The following is a 14,634-nucleotide window of genomic DNA, read 5'->3' as shown; positions in this document are numbered from 1 at the left end:
ACACATGCTTACATGGACTAAAACTTGCTTATTCTTGATAAAACGCATGCACACAGGCACAAACATGCTTACACAACTTTAAACGACCTTAGACATGCTTACTCTGGCTTAAACGCGCACACACAGGTGCACACGCGTGCACTCAGTCTTACTCGGATGTATGGGCGCGCACCCACGCACAAACACATTGCAAGCACTTCTACAAGATACTTTAGTGTTATCCATGGCATACACCTTCAATTTCTTGCCTTTTGCTAGGGTACCTGTTGACACACCACTTCCAGTGATGAGTAACTGACAGCAAACACATGCCATTCTACTCCAATGAGCTTCACTTCTTTCAGACATACCCCCCTCATGATGTTGCCTATCTTCTACTCTGATACTCCCCTTATCCTACTCCTACACTCCACTGATTGTGCTCTTTTGCTATGTAAACTTGGGATTCACTATCCTTACCCTCATTTGTATAGGATTCCCTACTAATGCTTGGTTACATCTCTTAGACTGAGCTTCCCCCCTTAGCAACCTCTACTCAGTAGCCATGTTGTCTTCAACCTGCCATTCCCTTGCATTGTATATTAGGAATGACAATAAAATCCACATTTGTGGATTTTAATTATTGGTTTTCTGGTTTTTAGAGCGCAGCGAGTTTGCACGGTGCTGCGCTACGCTTAAACATCGGCGATCTGGATAAAAAAAATATTATTTTATTTTAATTTTGCATTGGTAAACATTGCCAATGGCCGTATTTTTGGCCATTGGCATGCTTCCTCAACTGGATGCACCCTTTTTTTGTAGCTGTCACGGCTCCATTTTGCTATTTGCAGAACCGTACTCAGTTGTCAACGGAGTACATTTCTGCAAATGACACTACTCTTACTTGGACAGGTTCGGGTTTCCTGGATCGCAAATTTACCTCATTTGCATAGCTTTCGCATGCAATTGAGTTAATTTGCTTATCCTAGCCCTGTCCGTGTAAGAGTCGTTTTAGGAGATCTGTTGCACGCCCCTACCGGCTGTTCCTAGATCGCTCGGCGGACATGTTGGCTGCATGGAGTCTTACTCTACTCTTAGACTCCGTGCAAGCCTTCGTGAATCCGGCCCATTTTGTTTTTTTTTTTTTGCAAAAGTGATTTTCCTTGCAACAGAAGCTGTTGAAGTGAAAGATAAATGTCCAAAAGTCACAAAAGACTGAACACTGCTGGAGTCAATCACCTTCTGTTTATTTAAAATATCAAACACACTCTCTGGGTTATAAATCTGTCCCTCCAGCATGTTCTATTAATTTCTGTGCTGAGGTTTAAATCCCTCAAGCGCGTAGCTCTAAGGGATTTGGATTTTCTGAGGTGGAGCATGTCCATTAAATCTGGGTTTGACATGGCTTTATATGTCAGGCACAGGTTGCCTCTGAGTAGGCAGTATGCAACTGAGTATAGCTGGAGTTTCTTTAACCGGGCAGCATAGGTCATCTGTTTGGGTCCCTTGATCCTCTTGGTGAGGTACTTTTGGGGTCTTTCCAGTTGCTGCAGGTGTCTGGTAAGGTACATCCCAAATGGGGCATTGTATTCTATTATGGGCCTGATGAGTGATGAGTAGAGGGGCACAATGACCTCTCTTGATTTAGATGTGAACCCTTTCGTGATAAGGTGGGCTATATAGAAGGTCTTTCTAACCACTTTGGCGACGTGATTGTCAAAGGAAAGATTGCTATCCACTTGGGTCCCCAAATCCCTAATTACTTCTTCTGTGCTTAATGGATTACCACCTATGTGGTAATTTGTGGGCACTTAGTTTTTCCCAAAGGGGATGACTATGCACTTTTTGGCATTTAGCTTTAGGCCATGGTTCTGGCACCAGTTATCCATCTCTGTGAGACCCTTTTGGAGGATGTCTGTGTCAGTTGGCGAGTCGATTATGGCACCCAATTTGCAGTTGTCTGCGAACTTGGTCAGCCATAGTCCTCCCGTGTTAGCCTGTACCTCAGAGAAATATATAACGAACAAAAGAGGTCCCAGGACTGAGCCTTGTGGGACGCCACTAGTAACTGGTTTAGAGTCTGATATGGCTCCCGCAATTCTTCCCATGTGGATTCTATCCTTGAGCCAGTTTGCAACCCATCTTATGACATAAGGGTTGATATTTATGCTGGAGAGCTTATTTATGATGTCCAAGTGGGGTATTGTGTCAATGGCTTTTGCAAGGTCCAGGTAGGCTGTGTGGACTACCTTTCCTTCATCTATGACCTTGGTGACTGTTTCAAAGAAGTCAACCAGGTTCAGGAGGCAGGATCTGACCTTAACAAAGCCAAATTGTGTAGGATCCAGCATCTGCAGGCCCCCAATATCTTTGTTTATGAGCTCCATGATGATCCACTCCATAGCTTTGCAGACCAGGCTAGTCAAACTTATGGGGCGATAGTTTCCACGGTCCATTGAGGCACCAAAGTGCAGCTAGTACAAACGAACATAAACTTGTAAAATAACCAGACTGGGATCGACGTTGTGCAATGACTTTAATGGAAGAAACGGACAGCCATTAATCCATAGTAAAAAAACACAAATCTCTTAGCGCTTTCACCCACATATACCAAGGGCATCATCAGAGTGACTCTGATGATGCCCTTGGTATATGTGGGTGAAAGCGTTAAGAGATTTGTGTTTTTTTTCTATGGATTAATGGCTGTCCGTTTCTTCCATTAAAGTCATTGCACAACATTGATCCCAGTCTGGTTATTTTACAAGTCCATTGAGGCACTGCCTTTGTGGAGTGGGACCACTGTTGCTGTATGCCATTCCTTGGGTACATGTCCTGTACTAAGGCTGAGGTTGAACAGTAACTTTATATGAGGTTTTAGTTCTTCTTGGAGCTTGTGTAGGACACAGCCCGGGACACCGTCCGGTCCCATTGATGCTGTGTTTTTTGCCTTGGAGAGGGCAGCTCTCACCTGAGCATCTGAGATGTCAGGGAGGTGACTCTCTATTGGGATAAATATTTGCTCTTTTGCGGGGAAAGGGGGGGGGGAGTTTGCACTGAACCTGCCTGCCAGGATGTTGGCTATGTCTGTGGGTTTAGTGTATTTTTTGTCATTTTGGATTAACTCTGAACATATCTGGGAGTTGCCACCCAGGTTTCTAACATAACTGAAGAATGCCTTGTGATAATCTTTGGTGTCCTGTGCTATTTTTCTCTCGAAGCTGGCCTTGGATGATTTTATGAGGGACCGTAGTTTTTTTCTAGTACTGATCAGAGATGCCTTCCCTTTTAGGGATTTAGCTCTATCATGTAGTAGCTTCCTCCTTTTGTTGCAAAGCTTATTTATGGCTGGGGTCCACCAGATTGGATGCCTGCCTTTGGAGGATTGGGTCTTGGTTTTATTTGGGATTACATGATCCATGCATTCCTGAAGGTGTTCATAGAATGCATTTATAATGGTTTCTGCAGTTTGAGCTATAGTTTCCCCTGGCCCAGGGGCTTTGAAGGATGTCACCTCGGTTTTGAGAAGTGTGAAGTTAGCTTTTGAGAAATTTTTCACTGTGGTTTTCTGGGCTGGGGGTGCGGTCGGGATGTGGATGTCCAGTGAGATTAATTTATGGTCCGATTTTACCAATGAAGGGTATAATTCTGGTGTGGAGCATAGAGTCCCCATGTTGGTGATGATTAGGTCCAGTATGTTTTCCCCTCTTGTGGGAGTGCTGACTAGTTGTTCCATAGCATTTGAGTTTACAAATTCAAGGAACCTTTGGGCTAGGGCATTGGGGCTTGAGTAATGCCCCCAGTCTATGTTTGGGTAGTTGAAATCACCCAGTATAATGGTGTTTGGAGAGACATTCATATTCTCCAGTGTTTTCAGGAAGGCTGAGTGAGGTTCCTGAGTTTGGGTGGGTGGTCTGTAGCAGGCTATAAACTGAAAGGCAGTTTTGCCCACTGTTAGTTGCACATGGATGGTCTCTGCTGCTTCAAGCATTGCCACTAACCTGGAGGTGTGAGTATCTTTGATGAATATGGATACTCCCCCTCCTTTTGTGATTTGGTCCCAGTTTTGGGGCCGAAAAGCATGGTATGAGGTGTAGCCTGGTAGTGCTGGTGTGCTCTCGGGAGCCTTGAACCAGGTTTCTGTTACTGGACAGATGTCGATATTCTCCATACTGAGGAGAGCTTTGAGTGCATGAATCTTGAGGTTTAGACTTCTGGCGTTGAGTAGCGTTACCCTTAGTTTCTTTCTCCCTGTGTTATCTATGGAGGTGGGTTTGTCCTTTGAGCCTTGCCTAAAAAAGGTACTATGGGGGTGGCAAGAGCCTTTGCCAGTATCCGAAAGCCCAGGGGTGACAGGTGCAATCCATCCCTAGCGAAGCAACGTGGCTTGTCGAGCATGTCATCTCAGGCTGACAAACACTGGATCCCCTTTGAATGACACCAATACTTTAGCCAATTGTTAAATTGATCATTTTGTCTTTATACTGTGGCATCATTCTTGGTGGGGGTAAGATGCTACTCAAGGTCAGGGTCATACCGGCCTGGGCTACATGATCAGAGAGCTCCTCTATGTCTCTTTTCATGTAGTCCAGGGAGGTACGTCTCAGGTCATTCACACCAGCATGGACAATGACTAAGTCATATTTGTACTTGCTTTGGAGTGATCTGAGTGATTGCATTATGTGGCGGATCCTGGCACCCAACAGGCAGCTTACAGTGACCCTCTCCTTGTTTAGTCTGGTGAGTGGGACGTCAGTGTGTCTGACAATAGAGTCACCTATTACAAATGTATCAGGTGTGTTGTTTAGCCTTAAGGGTTGGGTTTGTTTGGTACACTGACCTTGTAAATTTTGTGTTACACGTGTTTTGTTTTGGGGTAGCAGGTGATTGGATATCTGCTTTGGAGGTCTCTGCTGCTTAGGCAGATTCTTATTTAGAGCCTCCAAATATGTTTTGGTGTGTTTATGTGTTTAGTTAGATGTTGTGGTAGGTCTATGTGAGACTGGATTTGTGGTGTGTGTGGTTACCTTCTCCTCCTGACTGACTGGGCCAGTACTGAGTTGAGAGAGCTCAGCCTCCAGTTTGGCTATATGGTTGCATCTCTCACATATATTTATTTTATTCTATTTAGCATAGTACTGGACTGTTTTTGTCTCCAGAGCCTATAATTGGACCAATACAGCGGAGACAATACTAATATGAAGGCGATCCCTCAGGAAGTGACTTTCTAGCAGTACTAAGCGCCAACCTATTGAAACGGCTTTTAAGTAATAATAGATGCTGCTACTACGCTAAGTGTCCTGGTGTGTCTGAATTCTGATATCCACTATTGCTTGTTCCTTTTGCACCCCTTCTGTCTGCCACTTATTATTTTAATCTTTGGCTTAGTGCTGACCCACCTGGTCTACCAAGCCTCCCTATGCTGAAACTTTAGTGAGCCTTACCGAGGGGTCTGACTATGCAGCAATACTCACTGCACTAAACCAGCCTTAGTCTCTCTCTCTCCACCTGTAGTTTCCTAACGCTGTTCTCTATAGGTGTCTTTCATTAATGCAGTCTATTTGTATTTAGATATTCCCATTAACAAGGCCTACCTCAACTAAAGGTCTTCAAAGTTTTTTTCTCGTGCTTACATTAAATGTTCTAACTGTGTTTTCTCCTCCTAGGAAATGTTTTTGTTTTTGCTGTTTTAATGCTATTTGAATATTTTTAAACTGACTCAGACTGCTGTAATACATGCTGTTATCATGTTACATGTATTGTTTTGCCTATCACATGCAAGGTATTAGTTTATCTTATCCTGTAAACCTTCTACTGCCCTATTTGTTTTCACCTTCTTTTATCTCCCCTCTCTACAACTTTACTCCTTACTTTAAACTCCCTCCTCCTTCTCTGCTCTGATAACTTCCTCCTGCTCTCTCCATTCATCCATATTACCTTTTCATTCTTTTTCCTATACCCTTTTGTCTAACCATTGGTATTTCTCACTCTTCTTTTCAGCTGCTCCCAAGGTGGTTATTTTCCCCTTCTTCACTGCCAAATAGAATATCCTTCCCATCAAAAGAGAAGAGAGCGTTGGACAGTCTGCTCGATACTATCTAAGCTTACTGCGACCTTACTCTCCACAAAGAGACTCAGTGTATGTTATCTGTTTTACATGTTTTACTAGTAGTTTTACCTTACTTGTGCTTCACCCTACCTGGCTCATGTGAGAACAGCCTACCTCTGGTCACTGCACTGCCCCCCAACCCCTCACTTGGGCTTAATAATTACAATCCACCTCTATCCTATCTCCATATCCCATACCTCTTAGTTGTACCTCCTATCCTTTAGTGCAACTTCCTCCTTCTCCCACTAGGTGGCAGCACCCTCTTAATAATAAGCCCTGCAACTAACCTCCCTCTTATTTCCCCTCAATCCAACTCTACCCAGACAGTGTCCCTGCCCTCACCAAGTTTAGCAGTAATTCCTTTCCTTTTCTCTCTTCTATTCAGCCACTGCCCTTACCAAGAATAGCCGTAACTTCATCCCACTACTTAGATACACTTGTTCTAGTCACTGTCAGTCCCCTCACTAAGACTGCTGCTATTTTACCTATCCACTCTGTCTACTTTTTGTATCTCACAAAACCATACTCTATTTCCTTCTTTTTTAAAAGACAAATAGAGTAGCTTTTCCTTCCCCAACAAAGCTTAAGAAACTAAGCTTCTAAAGGTTATACCCTCTTACCTGCACCCCCTGTTGTAGCTCTCCTTCTGGCTGATCACTGATTGTTTCTGGCCATTCCCACCTTCTTTGCTCTTCCCGCTCCGTTCACCCTGCGGGCTCACTCCGCTCCCCTACCCTGCCTCCAATTCCCACCCGCCCCCAGTACCTCTAAACTTATACCTTTCGTAACAGTCCCTCCCTCCTTTTCCTACCAATCAGATTACTCCACTCCATTAGTCCCTCCCTCATCTTTGACCAATCAGGTTTGACATTATCCCCCTCCCTCTTCCTTCACCACACCCCTAACACTTTAACTCTCACTTACCTTCTAATTCCTTATAACTCATTTCTCCTTTTACCATGCTTAGCCTTCCATCAAAAGTCCTTTTCTTCTCCCACCTCATCTTACTTCTATCATTGCTATACCACTTAACCTCCTTCACTACCTTTTATGTGCCCTCTCCTCCACTTTCACCCCAAAACCAGCCCACATCCCACTTTCACAATATTTCAGCATCTTTAATCATTTCCCACCCTCTACTTCTCTTTAAAATAAAATTACTTCCAATCCCTGATAATACCCATAGATTTAAAGCAAACCTCTACCAATGTTTCCTATACAAACCTAATAAACTTAACACCTATTATACTCTCCTGCATTTAGCTGGCGATATTCACCCCAATACAGGTCCTTATTGCTCTCCTACAAATCCCCCTTCTAACCTCTCTCCAACAAATCTGCCCAGCTTCAAAAATAAACATACTAATAAAAATCTAAAGTTCCTCACTTTTAATGCACAAAGCTTAAAAAATAAATTCACACTCTTCCAGGCCTGGCTTACCCATAACTCCCCAGACATAGTGGCCATCTCTGAAACCTGGCTAAAACCTCACATCAAAGACTCCGAATTCCTACCTCCTGCATATCATTCCCTCCGATCTGACTGCACTAACAAAAGAGGAGGAGGAGTTGCTTTAATTTACTCTAACCTTCTGACTATAACCCCATACCCTAACTCCATCCCATCCTTAAATAATGCAGAACTAGTCATTGGCATACTTCAAATGAACATCCACAAAAGCATCTGCATTATTTCACTCTATATTCCTCCTGGTAATAATGCTAACACATTGGAAGACATCCTCTCCTGGTCCTCTTCTAACATCAAACTAGAAACCTTTATTCTGGGAGATGTTAACATTGACTGGAGAAAAATCAATAATCCTAATCCCTCCATTACCATCAATCTATTCAACTTCACTCAACTTACTAACTCCATTACTAGACCTAACAAAAACAACCCCCCTGGCACCATACTCGACTGGATACTTCTATCCCATCCTAACAAAATTATTTCATCTGGTGTAATTACTGACCCTTTAGGAGACCGCCTCCCTGCCTTCTCTATTCGAGCCACTCCCACTTCCCCCCACTCTCACTACTTCATTCAAACATATAACCTAACCAACTTTAATCAAGATTATTTCTCTAGTTCCCTTAAGCTAACTAATTGGAACCCCCTAAAAACACTGACACTAGACAAAGCCGTTGAATATTTCAATTCTACGTTCTTAACTATCCTTAACTCCCAAGCTCCAATAAGAAAAAAAAAGAATCAGAACTAAACCCACCCCTTGGCTCTCCAAAGAAACAAAAAAGATTATGCACCAAAGAGACAAATCCTGGAAAGCATACCTTAAACACAAAATGCCTGAAATCTTCCTTCAGTTTAAACAATTGAGAAACTAGTCATCAGAGATAAAAAGTCTTACTACATCAAACTACAAGAAAACCATACAAGGAATCCAAAACAATTCTGGAACTCCATTAACTCCCTCCTTACACCAGGTACTAAAAGCAACCCATGTCCTGACAACAGCAAATCTGACCCTGAAATTGCCTCACTATTCAATTCCTTCTTCACATCTTCCATTGCTGACCTAACCAAGACTTTTAACAACAATCCACCCTCCCATATCAATCTTTCTCTCCCTTCCCACCCCCACCCCACTTTTGAATTTAAACCTGTTCCTACCAACCTAATAAGGAAACTTCTCTATAAACTCAAACCTTGCTCAAATGCTCCTGATAACATACCTTCCTCCTTCCTAAAGATAGCTTCTGACTCCATTGCTATACCCATCAGCATCCTAATAAACAGGTCTCTGCATGAATCCTATGTACCCAAACTCTGGCGTTCTGCTTTCATTCTTCCACTTCACAAAGGTGGCAAGAACTGTAATGTCTCTAATTTCCTTCCCATTGCCATCCTCTCCCCTATTTCCAAAATCCTAGAAAAGTGTATACACCTGCAACTCTTGCCTTTCCTTACTGAACACCAATTGCTCTCCCCCACCCAACATGGCTTCCGCCCTGGACACAGTACCACCACTGCCCTTCTCTCTTTCCTTCATTCTGTGAACTCTGCCCGTGACTCCATAAATTTAGTCTCATCTGTTCTACTAGATCTATCTAAAGCCTTTGACACCATCTCCCACTCCCTCCTTTTAAACCATCTCTCTAATCTCAACCTTAGCCAAAATGCTCTTTCCTGGTTCACTAGCTACCTCTCAAACAGGTCCCAAGCTGTGAAATGGGGCCAAGCTACATCTACCTTCCTTCCTACACCTACCGGAGTACCTCAAGGTTCCATTCTTGGCCCATTACTATTCAACGTCTTTATTAATGACTTCCATAAATCCATCCAACACCACAATTGTTCAATACACTGGCGATTCCACTCTTATCTGCCATGCCCCTAACCAAACAGAATTCCAAGCTCTTACCCAAACTGCATTTTCTACCACTGAAAACTGGATGTTCCAAAATCACCTCTCCCTTAATGCCAACAAAACTAAGATCCTCCTCTTTCCACCCTTCAAGTCCTCACCACTAGACAAACACTCCTTTCGTATTACCAGCCTTTCCAACTCCACCATTGAAATAGTAACCTCCACCAAACTTCTTGGTGTCATAATTGATGACCAGCTGAAATTCAATAATCATATCCAGCTAAACATCAAAAAAACACACATAAAACTTGGCTTATTGTACAGAAATAACCACTTTCTGTGTCCTTCCACTAGGCTAACCCTTGCCTCTACTTACCTCCTTCCCTCTCTACTGTATGGCGCTCCTCTGCTCACTAGTATTTCATCTAGTCTCACCTCCAAACTGGAACAATGCTATAACAAAATATCCAAATTTGCTACCAATGCCAAGTCCATCACTCATCACTGCTCCCCCCTCCACTCTCTAAATTGGCTTGAACTCCCTAATCAACTTACCTTTCTCCAACTCTCCATTGCCTATAAACTACTGTTCTATCCAACCAACTGTCCTGCTCTTTCAAACATTCTTCTACCTTATAACCCCCCTAGACCCCTTAGATCTTCTCACCAAAACCTGATCACTGTACAAAAACCTAAGCGCCCAGCTGGCCAAATGCTTTAATCCTTCACCCTTGCTAAAAAATGGAATGTCCTACCCACCTCTCTAAGATCCTGCGACAACCTAGATAACTTCAAAGGCCTACTTCATTCTCACCTCTATCTTAATAAAATTTGCAACTGCACTCTTCAACCTACACCTTTTAAATCATCCTCTTCCTTATCTCCTGGCTAACCTCCATTCTCAATTAAACTCTCTTTTGCCTCTCCTAAAATACTAGCTGTATAAGCTACTCATATATTATCTTTACTAGATGAGTTAGTTACTAAGTCACCCTAGGCTGACCATCTTTTTCTCTTCTTCTCTTCTATATTCCTAATTGCATGAGCAACTAAAGTTATCTCCTCCTGCTTTCTTCATCCCAGAATATTTTACTTCATTTTTCTTTTGTGCTGAAACCTAACTAAATGTTTTTATATTTTACTATGTTTTGCCATCGGACATTACTATTGTAGACCATTTGTAAAATCCTGTTAATCATTGTAAATTATTATACTACTGTAGACTGTTCTTAAAATCCTGTTTAATCTTTGTAAATTATTTTTTGTCTGAACTCTTTTGTAATAAATACTGTTGTTTTTGTGGAGCTTTTCTCCCCTGGCCTCCACTGAAAATGGGCCCCAAAACCAAGTGGACCTCCCCAGTAATCAAACTGAAATAAATAAATAAATAAATAAATAAAATATTTGAGCTTGTTGGGAGGAGGAGAGGGTTGTCTGTGTACATGAGGCAGTTGTAACATTGCCTCAGGATTCCCAGATTCACCAGCTGGAATGGAGAGGAAACCAGCCTCTGTCCTTTGGTCATGCCAGAAAAGTATAGGTAACTCCTTTATAACTGATCAAAAAGGACCAATAGGGGCCGAGTGCTCAAGGGAGTATCTAGGGATGTAGTGCTTTTGGTTTATTAGTGCTAACTTATATAAAATTGCTTGTATGAGCAAGTGCAAGTGCAGGGCTTTAGATAGAAAATAGGGTCCTTATTTTAAGAGTTAGATAGAAAATAGGGTCCTTATTTTAAGAGTTAGAGCAGTTCTAAGGAAAAAAGTGAAAAGTAGACTTTGTGGTGCCGAAAAAGGTTTAAGCCCGATTAAGTGGCGCTGCCCAATGCTGCACTATGTGCAAAATCGCGCAAAGCCGCGCCAAGACGGGTTTTATACAGGGGAACTTGAAAGAGCTAGAAATTAGCCCAAAACGGCCAATAAACAACATGATTCTTTTGCTGGGATCACTCCTCCAGGGACAGATAGGCTGCTCAAAGCTCCCCACTCCCACTGGTGAACAAAGAAGCTTCCTTCTATCCAAGTAAGGAAATGGTCAACACAGGAACTATCCAAAAGTCCAGAATACAGCAAGCCTGTATTAGGGACTATTCTAGGTCAGGAAAGGTGGTAAACAAGGATATTTTTGTTTTTTTTCTTTTTTTGCAAGACAAACAGCAGAAAATGCAGTAAATATTTAACACAGGCTAGCGCACTTGAGTGTGTAGCCTCAACAGGTAAATTCAACAACAAGACAAACTTTTAAAGTGCAGGTATAAATTAAATGTATAACAAGCTTTAAACAGGCAAAAGAGCAGATATAACTCACTTTTCGGCGAGAAAGGACAGTCGCAAAGGTAATAGCAGAAAAATATACTTAAATCAGGTAAGCAGTCACTCTTTTTGTCTCTCTGCTGCTAGCACCACTCTGCAGGACCACAAGGAGCTTTGCTGAGTAGGAACAAGCGCAAAAACCGTGCCAAAGTGGGTTTTATACAGGGGGACTTGAAAGGGCTAGAAAGTAGCCCAAAATGGCCAATAAACTACAAGATTCTTGTGCTGAGATCACTCCTCCAGGGACAGATAGGCTGCTCAAAGCTCCCCACTCCCACTGGTGAACAAAGAAGCTTCCTTCTATCCAAGTAAGGAAATGGACAACACAGGAACTATCCAAAAGTCCAGAATACAGCAAGCCTGTATTAGGGACTATTCTAGGTCAGGAAAGGCAGGAAACAAGGATATATTTTTTTCTTTTTTTGCAAGACAAACAGCAGAAAATGCAGTAAATATTTAACACGGGCTAGCGCACTTGAGTGTGTAGCCTTATGAAACAACATCTTTGCACATTCATTCAGTGCAGACTGTTATGCCAAAAAGTAAAGTACAGTGCACAATGACCTGGAAGTGCAGTCAAAAGCATGAATTCTAAAGTCATTTGATACTCCTTTTAATATGTTTTCCTCTTCATAGGGCTGGTATGCATTCCAAGGCAATATATTGTTAAGGCAAATCCAAAAGTCATCCCAGTTATTCATGTATCAAGACCAACAATTGCAAATTAATTGAATTATATGGAAGGCATGGGAGCTGTTGGCCATGCTGCCACAGTGGTTAGCATTGTTGCCTCACAGCAACAGGTTCTCTGGTTTGATTATCAGCTGGAGTGCCTGCTATGTGGAGTCTACATGTCCTCCCTGTGGCCGAGTGAGTTATAAAGACATGCAAGTAGGTGTGTGTGTGTGCCTTCTGTGAAGGTTGGGTGCTGGGCTGGCAGCTCTACACCATAGAAACTCCATTGCCAATCAATATGTGGATCAGTGATCTGCTGTGGTGACCCCTAATGGCAGATTGCAAAAGACACTGCTTATATGTATATGGAAGACATGGGACCCATTTCTAAACAACTGGTCTTATCTCTTGAGGTGATAGTCTGGGGATTTTGGTCCAACCAGATAAACTCCAAATATGGGGTCTATATTATAATTGTGAAAGCTGTCTTTCACGAATGCATGTTCATCAACACATAAGCGTCGAAGAACGAGAACAGCAAAGTACCAAAAAAGTGAAATGGAGAATGTTGAATGCATTCCCGGAAGTAACAGCACCATACAGGTAAGGTAAACCTAACTGTACAAACCTTTCCTAAAACACTTTTTCAAATGTTTTTGCAGGGGGGCTTCCTGCACCCCCTAACCCCCCCTTCTTAAATATACCAACTCCAAGACCACACTACAGTGGGGAAAAGGATTACTTTCCTCATCCCCATGATCACCCTGCTGGCGAAGAAAATCTGTTCGGCATTCTCCATTTCATTCTTTTGGTACTTCGCTTTTCTTGTTCTTTGACGTTTATGTGTCGATGAACATGTATTCACAAAAGACAGCTTTCGCAATTCTGATATATACACCAAATATGCACTTACTGACAAGGTTTAAATAAAGCATTTTTTGTGGAGGGTGCTACCCTTCAAAATGGACAAAGCAGCAATGTCTAAGAAGGCCAAACAAAACATTTTAAATGGAAGATAGCAAATATGTCTTTTAGCAGATTATGCTTGATCCAAACAAAGGAAGACCATGCACTTCAACAGGCAAATTGTATTTTTTGGGCAAGGCATTTAATCCGATCTGGAAAATGTAAGGGTAGTTTTCTAGAAGAAGTATACTTTCAGTATATTTCACTAGGGTAGTTTTCTAGAAGAAGTATACTTTCAGTAGATTTCATTACTGAAAGTCTTGGTTATGGTGCAATATCTATTCAAACTCTCTTCGGTTTTGACTAAATAGTTAATACATTTAAGAAAATTGCTTAGAAGGGGATATTCTGATGTGCTGAAAATGGCAACAAGAGAAATGCTTGTTGTTTTTCAAAATGATATTGACTAAACCTCTGAAATAACAATACTAAGATGTGTAAAATCTTAAAACACATTCAGATGCCAAAATCCCTATGTCAGAAAATTTCATGGTAACAGGGAACCAAGGTGAGTAGCTTTTCTTAATCAGCATAAAAGTGTTACTAGTCTAAAGACACATATGCTTTTAATGGAATCTGTTATTTTTTTACAAATAAATTTAAGGGAGAGCAGTCTGTGTTGACTCTGTTCATAAGCTATGCAAAGCATATTAAACGAGTCATTACATAAAGTAGGCTAGGCTTGTAGTTTTGGAGGATGTTCCTATCATTGTGATGTTTTGACTTGACTATTATGTACAAGTCTGGCAAGACAAAACATACTAGAGATATTATGTCATGAATATATCTCAAAGAATGAAAGGAACATCTCCAGGAATGTGGCTTAGAATTGATGTCACTTATGTCACATCTCTCAATGTTGGAAGAGACAGGAATTCAAAATTTTAAAAATATGGTATTATCAAAATGTCTTAATGAAAAGAAAAAAAAATCTATTACATATCCAAATGCCCTATACCTTCCATGATGAGATTCATATATGTCAAGAAATGTTGCTTAAAATTAACAAAGTGATTGTACCGTATTACCTATGTAACAAAATGCTTGAAAGTGTCAACTGAGAATACTTGCTCTTTATGAAGTTCAAAGAAAATCCCGACCCCATCCTTCATTAAGGAAACCATTGTAAAAAATTTCTCCAAAGCCAACTTCATGCTTCTTAAGACAGAAGTGGCGAACTTCATGACACCGATGCAGATGGACAATGCAATTATGACTGCTGAATCCTACACAAATGCACTCTATAAGCACTTACATGAGTGCA

This window comes from Protopterus annectens, chromosome 7.part0, assembly GCF_019279795.1.
Source record: "Protopterus annectens isolate FY-2018-M chromosome 7.part0, PAN1.0, whole genome shotgun sequence".
Taxonomy (NCBI): Eukaryota; Metazoa; Chordata; order Ceratodontiformes; family Protopteridae; genus Protopterus; species Protopterus annectens.
Note: the sequence above shows the minus strand (reverse complement) of the source record.